Below are 9,603 nucleotides of genomic sequence, written 5' to 3'. Positions count from 1 at the left end.
TGTGGGGCAGTCTCTGTTCTAAACTTTGCCTTCCTATCCCCTCCTATGGGTATTCTTGTTCTCCTTTTAAAGGAGTGAAGCATCCACATGTTGGTCATCCTTCTTGAGTTTCATGTGTTCTGTGCATCTTGCAACCAACATTTTTATATTTCAGAGCTCTTCTCATTTTAAAACTCCTCCACCTCCATGCCACCAAGTAGTTGCAGTTAGATCATGACTCAAATAAGTTGAAGAGAGATAATAAACTCTCCTATGTATTTTATGGGGGAGGGTGGGCTTGATGACTTTAGAGGAAAAACCATTGTTTTGTCTTCATGGTGGCCTTCTAGCTGTTTCCTGTACACACCAAACCATGCCACAAATTCACAGCTTTACAATAATGGTTTCCTATTCCCAGAAAGTAGTTACCACAGTTCTGTGTATGGTTTATGTTAGTTTTAGTTTACCATTAAGACTTTTTTGTTCGGTACCCCCTGCTCTGCCTGACTACTCTGCCCACCTCTTCTTAGCATTTCCTGTTCTGAACTAGTTTGTCTGTGTGCTAGACCTTTTTACAATGTGTGTCATGAAAACATGACCCTACTTTTCTTCTGTGATAAATATCCTGTACCTACATAAGTATTATACATGCTGAATCTCTATTCAATGTGTATCTCAAAGAGATTCTGGTGTTCAATCAATCTCCACAGCACTTATTATAAGCACCCTCCCTTGTCTACAGAAAGGTATACTATCTATTTCTTTAAGGCATATGCCAGCAATGGTTCCATTTATAATTCACTTGACTAGGTGCATACATTGTAAACGTTCTCACAGATTGATAAATTCATGAGACAAATCGGTGGGGAATTCTGCCGCGCCCAACCTCGACCAGCAAGGAAGACACGACCACAGGAGATCTTCTTCAAGCAGTTTTACTCAGGAACCTTGATACAATCTTCTGACCTCTATCTCTTCTGACTCTCTCTCCTCTGACTCTCTCTCCCTCTCTGACTCTCTTCTCTTCTCTCCCTTCCTCTTCCCCGGGAACGCCCTGCACCACACTTAAATAGCTAGCACTGGCCAGTCCTAGCAAGCCATGGGGGTCATATAGATAGGCTGTCACTATTTGGAAGCTAGCAGGCCAGGCAGACATAGCCAAATAAGGACTTGTTTACTGCAAGGAGCGCTCACTGTTGGGAGGGTGGAAGGCGGAAACCAGCACCATCTTTGAGGCGTGGCATGTCGCAGCTCTCTACAGAATTCCACTTCTTTAATTTTTTTTAGTTGACTTTATTTATACAACTAAACAGCCTTCCAGCATTATGAGACAATTGGTGGTTGCTAAATCATTACAAAACCTTTGTTTAGGCTTTAACACCATTGTGTATTGTTTTGCTAATAACTACATACTTACTCCCTTGCTGCTCTAACCCTCCTCCAGCCATCCCCACACCCCAGCATTTCATTTTTGCTTCTCTTCATGGTAAAAATTTACCTTCTGTATTTCCTGTATTTAGGACTTTAGTAAACTCACAAGATTACCACTTTCCTTGGGGTTCAAGGGAATACCTAATCAGTATCTTGTACTGATTTTTTTTTTTTTTTTTTTTTTTGTAAATTGTAACAGATGATATCGAATGGGACTCAGTCTTAGCCCGAGTCTTTAAACTCAGCCCTGGATTCCTACTCCTCACACTCAGTCTATTACTGTTTATCATTTTTCTGTTTATATGCCTCTCACCCATTTCCCATTTATGTGCAGTCTTTTGTGAGCCAACTTTACTTCAGTCTTAAAGCAAGATTTCATGAGTTTCAATTAGGTATTTTTCTAATGTGCAAATGTACCGTGTCTATTACAAGGTTTCCTTAGTGCACTAATTCTATAATGAAACTGAAAGGAAGTCACTCAAGCCCCCCTTACTTATTAGAATCATGCTGTTGTGTTGTTTTGCTTTTTTCTGTGTCCTCTGGATCTCCAGAAACACAGATTTTTTACTATACTTCTGTTTAGGCAAATAAACCTTTATCATGCCTCCTTCTCACACAGAAAACCAAAGTAGGCTTACGTTTTTCTTTGTCTTACCTCAATCATGGCTGACTTTAAAGTGATATTTAACAAGGAATGGTTAAGCACTTTTAGACAAAAATATTATCATTCAAATTATTACTTACTTATAATATATGAAGCTTTTAGCATAATCCAATTCATAAAATATGTTTTTACAGTTCCTTTGGGAAGGATGCTCTGTCTGATGAAAGTGAATCTCAGTTTTAGATTTCAGAGTTTATTAGTCTCTTCATGAAGAAAAGACAAAAAGTTGTCCAACTTATTAGTCATTTTGCTCCTATAAGATGTAACCACAAATTTTGTGGTTTAAAGTCATGATATTTTACTGTTCCAAAGAAACCCTTTGTGAAACAAATGTAGTGAAAATCTCACCTGTCTGGTCTTTGTTTCTGGAATTAACAAGCATTCTTAATGTCTGGCTTGTTGTTGTGTCACTGTACTCTGGCATTCCTATCAGAAGACAGTTCATGTGTCTTCTCTGTATCCTTGTGTCTATCTGTCAAACACTCTTCCTCTTCTTGTAAATAAACTGACTAGCCATTGGGTTTAGAAACTATCCTCACCTAGCATAAACTAATCTAAATGTGACTATATCTATCAGCTCTTTTTTGTCTGAGTAGGATCTTATTCCCAGGTAGCAAAGATTTGGTCTTTGTCAATTTGGATTTTGAAAGATAAGATGTTACTAACTGTAGGCACAGATTCTCACTCACTCTCTCATTCTCTCTCTCTCTCTCCCCCCCCCCTGCCTCTCTCTCCGTCCCTCCCAAGAGGGAGGTATACCAAGAGAAAACGGTATTGTTTCCTGTTTCTGGCTTGTTTTTCTACCTAGGTTATTTTCAGTAATGACCTGTTTTTTTAAATTTTTTTCTACTTATGAACACTCTGATTCTTAAAGATACTGAAAACCAAAATCTAAAAGGCAATACAAACTGCAGGTAGCAATTGCAGAGGGATAAGAAAGAAATATATGCCTCAAAATGGAACTATACACTGAACCACAATTTTTAAACTCTTTTCTTCTCCTTTGATAGTACTTACGAGAAAGAAATGAAAAGAAAGAGAAGAGAAGTGAAGGGAAGGGAAGGGAAGGGAAGGGAAGGGAAGGGAAGGGAAGGGAAGAGAAGAGAAGAGAAGAGAAGAGAAGAGAAGAGAAGAGAAGAGAAGAGAAGAGAAGAGAAGAGAAGAGGAGTACCTATTCCTTACTCTGATTAATTATGACTGTATTTCAGACAGAGTGGTTAGAACACAAGAACTCTGTGAAAAATTGTGAATTTTTCAAATGAGCCTCAAAGGCATCAATTTAGTTTTAACCATTGTGCAACTCACAATAAGAGATCACGAATCAGAACTGTGCTGGTAAATTGATTATATCAAACAAAATTAGTTCTGATGAAAAGTGTTTGATAATTTGCAGTTTGTAACACAAATTGTTTTGGCTACTGGTTTAGGAATTCATGAAAATTTCACAGATGACTTTTGTGACTTACGATGAGTTTATTCTAGCACACCACTCAATCCTTTAATCAGTTTTCTATATGATGGTACAGGAGAACCTGGTTATCATATGGAAGATAGCCATTAATTTGGTAATATTATAGGTTAGAATATGGAAGATACACAAAAGAAAACATTCACTGCCACACAATTCTACTTTTACTTTTAAATCTAAAAACTCAAAGGCCATGGCAAAGGCCAGAGAGATGACTCATAGGTAAGAGGAGTTGTTTCAGAAGTAAGTAGGTCTTAATTCAAACCGTAAGCAGCATTGTAAGAATCTGCACATGGCTATGTGCTTGCCTGTAACCACAGCAGTGGTTGGAGGTAGAGCGATGGTGGCAACATTGGGGTTTGCTAGGCTGCTTGCCTAGCTCCAGATTCTGTAAGAGACTCTGTCTCAAGGAAAAAAGTGAATAGAGAAGGACACTCAAAAATTTCCCTTGACCTGGACATGCAAGCTCATGGACACATACATTCCTACATATTCACGAACACATGGGTTAGCAAACATAAGATTATCTACTAGTCCAAAAATTATACTTGCTGGTGTTCAATAAGAAGCATTGACATTGGATCCTCATATGCTCTTTGTGGCCCTTACCTGAGAATAATCAATAACTTTTAACAGAATGTTTGAAATGTTTATGCTTGTTTTCATAGTGTGATAGTATTATGCCTTTTAAAGTGAGATTAAGTTTTCTGGTTAAAAGATACACCAAACTTCAACATCACCAGACATCCAAGTATGGATGGGAGAAGTTCCAAACTTCTACCCCTCGAAGAGGAGGTACAGATAGTGAATGGCTTCTAAGAGAGGGAGAATAAGTGTCCAAGGATGAGCGACCTGATAGGTTATTTAATCCCAAGTGCTCACCCTTAAAACATATTCATATATGCAACACTAAATAGATTCATATATTTATATTTGAGAGATATGTACACACACACACACACACAGAGAGAGAGAGAGAGAGAGAGAGAGAGAGAGAGAGAGAGAGAGAGAAACAGAGAGAAACAGAGCGAGAAAGAGTTATGAGAGGGAACAGAGTAGACATGCAAGAACTTGAGGGGAGAAAGTGAATGAAAATGATATAAAAATATCATTCATTCAGGAAACTCTCAAAAAATGTAATAAAGTATATCAAACTCTTTAAGGACATTTTCTTTCCCTTCTCACTCTCAACCCTTTTCTATAAGCTTCCAATCTAAGACTTTCCACTGTTCTATGTAACAAAGCTTCCTCTGTGCCTCACTTTGATTTGGTTTTTCTCTCTCATACTTCACATTGTTGCCTACAGCCTCATTTAAGTCAAGTCTTCTCAGATGTGCTCTTTCCTTAGGCCCTTCTCTGATGACCTTACCCAGAATGATGTTGATTCTATCCCTCTTATTTCATTCACTCTATATTATTTTTTCTCCACCATATATCACTACACAGCATTTTATGTTATCATCAATGTGCTTCTTTCTCATGATGTGTAAGAGTGACCTAGCAGAGAATCTAATTATCTTTTCCGCTGTAGCACTACCATACATAGAAAAGTATTTCTCATGATGCTGGCACTCAATAGATATTTATTGTAACTATAAATAGATAGATAAATGAATGTATAAATGAGTCCTGAAATATCTTTGGTGATTTACAACTACTGTCATGATTTAGTTTTTCCAAGGCCTGCTTATTACTAAGTGGATATACACAATTAATTTCATGAATTCATTAATGAAAAGTGTTTAAGCAATTTGGAGTGTCTCCTCTTATATTGCATAAATTTACATATACATCTTTATATGCATACTTATCCTTAGATTAAGTATCTGAAAGTTAAATTTCTGGGTCACTGGCTATATACATAACCTATTAATGGATATTTCTAAGTGATTGATGGCATTTTTATGGATTATAAATTTTTTTCAAAAAACTCTTTCTTCCTTTTTTCAAAAAAATTTAGTGATAAACCAGTCTTGATAGACATTTTGGATTTGTTATAAAATTATGGGTAATTTGAATCTAAAGCTGTGCTTCATGAGCATAGCTTAGATATTTACATATTGCTGTAACTGTTCATAAAGCATTTGCTTCTTGGAATTGGCTCTAGCTATTTGGGTGTTTCTTATGCTTGATAAGAAATACTAGAATTTCCATCTTTATTAAGAACAAGACTGAGACGCTCAGTAAAAATGATAAAGCTGAACGATGGAAGACTCCAGAGAAGATGCCTGAACTCAGGACCATTCCACACATGGATGTGCCATCGTATGCTTTGCAGGGATATTTATGAAAGATCACATGATAGACATCAAACTGTGTATTCAATATGAAGATGTCTTAAAGTTTGAAGAAGAGTATGCAAGTCTAACAAAATCAGGATATTACAAATCTCTGATATACAAAACTAAAAGACAAAAGAAGTTCTTTAGAAGATGTGTGTCCTATTCTGATTTGCTCAAAAGCACAATATGGGCAAGCATTAAAGAATAGTGAAACTCACGCTGTCTACTGATGGGGACCAAATAGAGTCAAGGACAGAAATGGACCATTGACAGCCATTGGCCTCCATATGTAGTTTAGACTAATGAGTCACAAGGATAGTTTTCTCTGCATAGTCTGATAGACTATTCACTGACAACTGCCTATGAACTGACAGCTGACTGTCCTGTGGTAGAAAGGGGCCTTCAGAGGCTTTGAGAATATTGAGAATTAGCTCTTCATCCCCCCAGAGTGTACATTAGTTTCTTTGACAGAGGATGGAATCCTTGACACGAGGCAGATTGTGTGTAGGAAGAAATCCTCTCCAAGTCTGTTGCTAGATGAAATAGAATAGTTGTGTGACACACATTTTTTTTTTGGTAAAATCAAGCAATAATAAATTCATGGTGTTTTTAAATATACATGACTGTGTATGTATATGGAAATGTACACGGAGTATAAAAGTCTCTAGAACAAATTTAGGCTCTTAAAGAGAACAGAATAATTTGCTAGAAATGCACAAGACTAAAATAACTGTGTGATGGCCACAAGAAAAGAAAATTGATTCAGATAGAAACAAAAATGAACAGTTATAGCAGTATATAAGTATCTAACTTTAAAAGAAAAATGGCCTTTATTGTCCAAAACTCCAAGCTCCTCTTGTTTGTCAGTTTTCTGTACATGAAGATGTATGCAGGTTAGGAGCTCTCTTGTCACTTTTGTCCCTATAGAAGGGAAGTGACAAAAATCTGAAACTTCAGATATTTGGAGCCAATCCCAAGAAACAAATACCTTTATTTTTTCTAGAATATATTGATTTTTTTGTGTTTTTTGTAATGTACTTGCTGCTTAAACATTTTGATAAGCAAAATGATTCTAGAATTTTAAATATACAAACCCAGACATATGCTACCCTTTTAGGAGTTATTGATTATGGAGGTCCCAGAAGCATATAAAGTGCCATTGCTCTTGGTTGTCCACCATAACATGTTAAGCCCCTATAGCTGAAGACATTTCACATTTTAGATTCAATTTATAGGTATCCAATGTAAAAGTGATCTGGATTCTGTCTCCCAATCGGGATAGCTTTCATAGTACTGGAAGATGCTATGCATGCTACTGGAGGTGGGGCAGAAGACATCAGTGATCCAAGTCAGTCCTGCAACCATATAGTATCATTCTGATGTTCTAGAGAAGATATGTCCCCTGGAGAAATAGTGGCTTGACTGTTATGGGAGTAACCAATTGCTTTCTAATTGGATTTGAGACTTTTTGCATAGGAGAAAATTCATGCTTGACACTGTCAATCTAGTACAGGAATGACAGCAGTTGGCTGGGAAGACAGCTGTTCTAGGTGTGTGTATCCAGAGGTTGGCCTTTGGTTACTGTTTTTCAAACTTGTCATGTGGTCAAATTAATTTCTAAATATTTGTGTTTACAGTCATATTTTTGTGGCTCTCAACTTTAGTTACACATCCTATTGTAGAGAGTCATAACTATTCAAAGTAATAAGAAAAAATGGCAGTAAGGTGATTGCTCAGACATAGAGGGTCTATAGCATTCCCTTCCAAGGCTTAGGAAGCACTGAAGAGGAGGATGGAGAACTAATACAGAGCCAAGGGTTGGAGAGAAAAGTGGTAAAATGCTACTTTCTGGACATGGCATGGTTCTTGTACTCATGAATTCATCTGCAGTTAGTTAACCCAAACCTATATAAGATCTGTTGTCTAAAAATTATAGCACGATCAATTAGAGGCTTCCATGACCCATGCTCAGCTGAGAAGCCACTGGAAGTTAATTACTGATAGAAAATAGTTTTCTTTGGGAGTATAGTTCCCTTCTTTATAGGATATCCATGCCCCAATGGTTGGTCTCATTCCTACGTTCATATGGACAAGGTAATTGGAATTAGTAGGTTCTTTTGTAAAATGGTATGGACAGGGGTGTTCTGGGGAAGTTAGTTGTGGATATGTTTGTGATACACTTTATATACATATACAACTTTCAAAGAATAAATTAAAAATATTAATTAAAACACACTGTATTTCTATACTTTAAATTTTATTCTCATTTAATGTTAAAAGAATTGTAATATTTTTATGTGTTTGTTAAGACAGGCTCTCGTTTTATTGTACTTGCTTAGGGGTCCTGATCCTCTTGCCAAAGAGTCCCAAATGCTGGGATTATAGTTGTAAGCCACTATGTCCAGCTGAAACAGTATAGCTTCAAATGATAATTATAAAAATATGTAAGAGATTTTAAAACTGATTCAAATTATACTCATCAATTAAAATTAAACATAAAAAATGTGACTTGTGGGAATGTGAGTCAAATGTTGAAAAATATATTTTCGATTATACATTCAGCAAGTACTAGGCTTCTTATGCAAAGTATTTTGTGGCTCTTATAAAAGGTGAGAAAGAAATGTGAACTACTGAACAAAGTCTATTTACCTCTCATAGCTTATAGAAATAGCAAGCCTTGCACTGAAATAACTGGAACGTGAATGCTGAATAAGAAAGAACCAATATCGGATCTGGAATAGAGTAAGTAGTAGAGTCTATAAGTAATATGGACAAAATTAATACTCCATATAGAGAAGATTCTTAAACAATAGATTTGAGATAGACTTTGGAAGTGGTGGAATTCTTCAAGTCCTAAGATGACACTAACTTGTAGAATGGAGTACAGCATAAATTCCGCTTTTCTTTTTTCTTTTCATTTTTTTTTACTTTATCTACATTTTTTATGCTGAATTTATTCCCGTGCCATGAGTTTCTGTTTCTTCAGCTTCTTCTGGGATATCTTTTTCTTCTGTGCAACCTCCTCTTCTGGTTTTGGAGCAATCTGTTACTTCTCAGTGAGGATCATCTCCATGTGGCAGGGGGAGCTCATGTATGGGTTAATCCAGCCATGAGCTCTGTAGGTTCGTCGGCGCCGTCTTAGGTGCTGTGTTCACCTGGATGTGTTCAATGACTAGAGAAGCTACATCTGAACCCTTAAGTTCGGCATTACTCTCTGCATTTTTAAGCATGTACAGCAAAAATTCAGCACTCTTTTTTGGCCACTGTCCCTGCGTCCAGCCCCACTGTTTGGCCTGGGCACACCTACTGACTCCACCATTATACCACCAGAATGGCCCACATTGCTTCTCTAAAGTGACATCCTTCAGATACTTGGTGGCTTTGCCGATATGTATACCCTTGATGGCCTGGGCAGTTTCCCGGGTGTTCTTAAAGTGAACATGAAGGTTTGAAGCTCTTGATTTGCATGATTTTGTGGGGTTTTCTGGGTCAAGGGAGTAGCGAACCATCTTCACAGGTCACCTCTGGCCCCTTGCAAGAAGAGGAAATTCCACTTTTCTAATAAGCAACTCAAATAGAACCAAATTGCTGGACAGTTTAGGGAGTTTGAATGAAGGGAGGGAAAAGAAGGAGAAACTCCAGGGGATGTCAGATGATACAGAACACAGGCACTCACATTGTCCTTAGCTTTCTAAGCACGGGGAAATTGTTTTCAGTTGTTGCACTAGTGAAGGTATTCCAGAGCAATGGAACCAATCCAAAAGATTTACAGCAAAAAA

At 37.2% G+C, this 9,603-nt stretch overlaps 1 pseudogene; it reads right to left on the bottom strand.

Moving 5' to 3' along the window:
• Positions 1-8,777: 8,777 nt before the first annotated feature.
• On the bottom strand, positions 8,778-9,348 carry LOC116889296 (annotated as a pseudogene).
• Positions 9,349-9,603: the final 255 nt, after the last annotated feature.

Source organism: Rattus rattus, chromosome 1 (genome assembly GCF_011064425.1).
Source record: "Rattus rattus isolate New Zealand chromosome 1, Rrattus_CSIRO_v1, whole genome shotgun sequence".
Taxonomy (NCBI): domain Eukaryota; kingdom Metazoa; phylum Chordata; class Mammalia; order Rodentia; family Muridae; genus Rattus; species Rattus rattus.
This window is presented reverse-complemented; position numbering and strand designations above follow the sequence as displayed.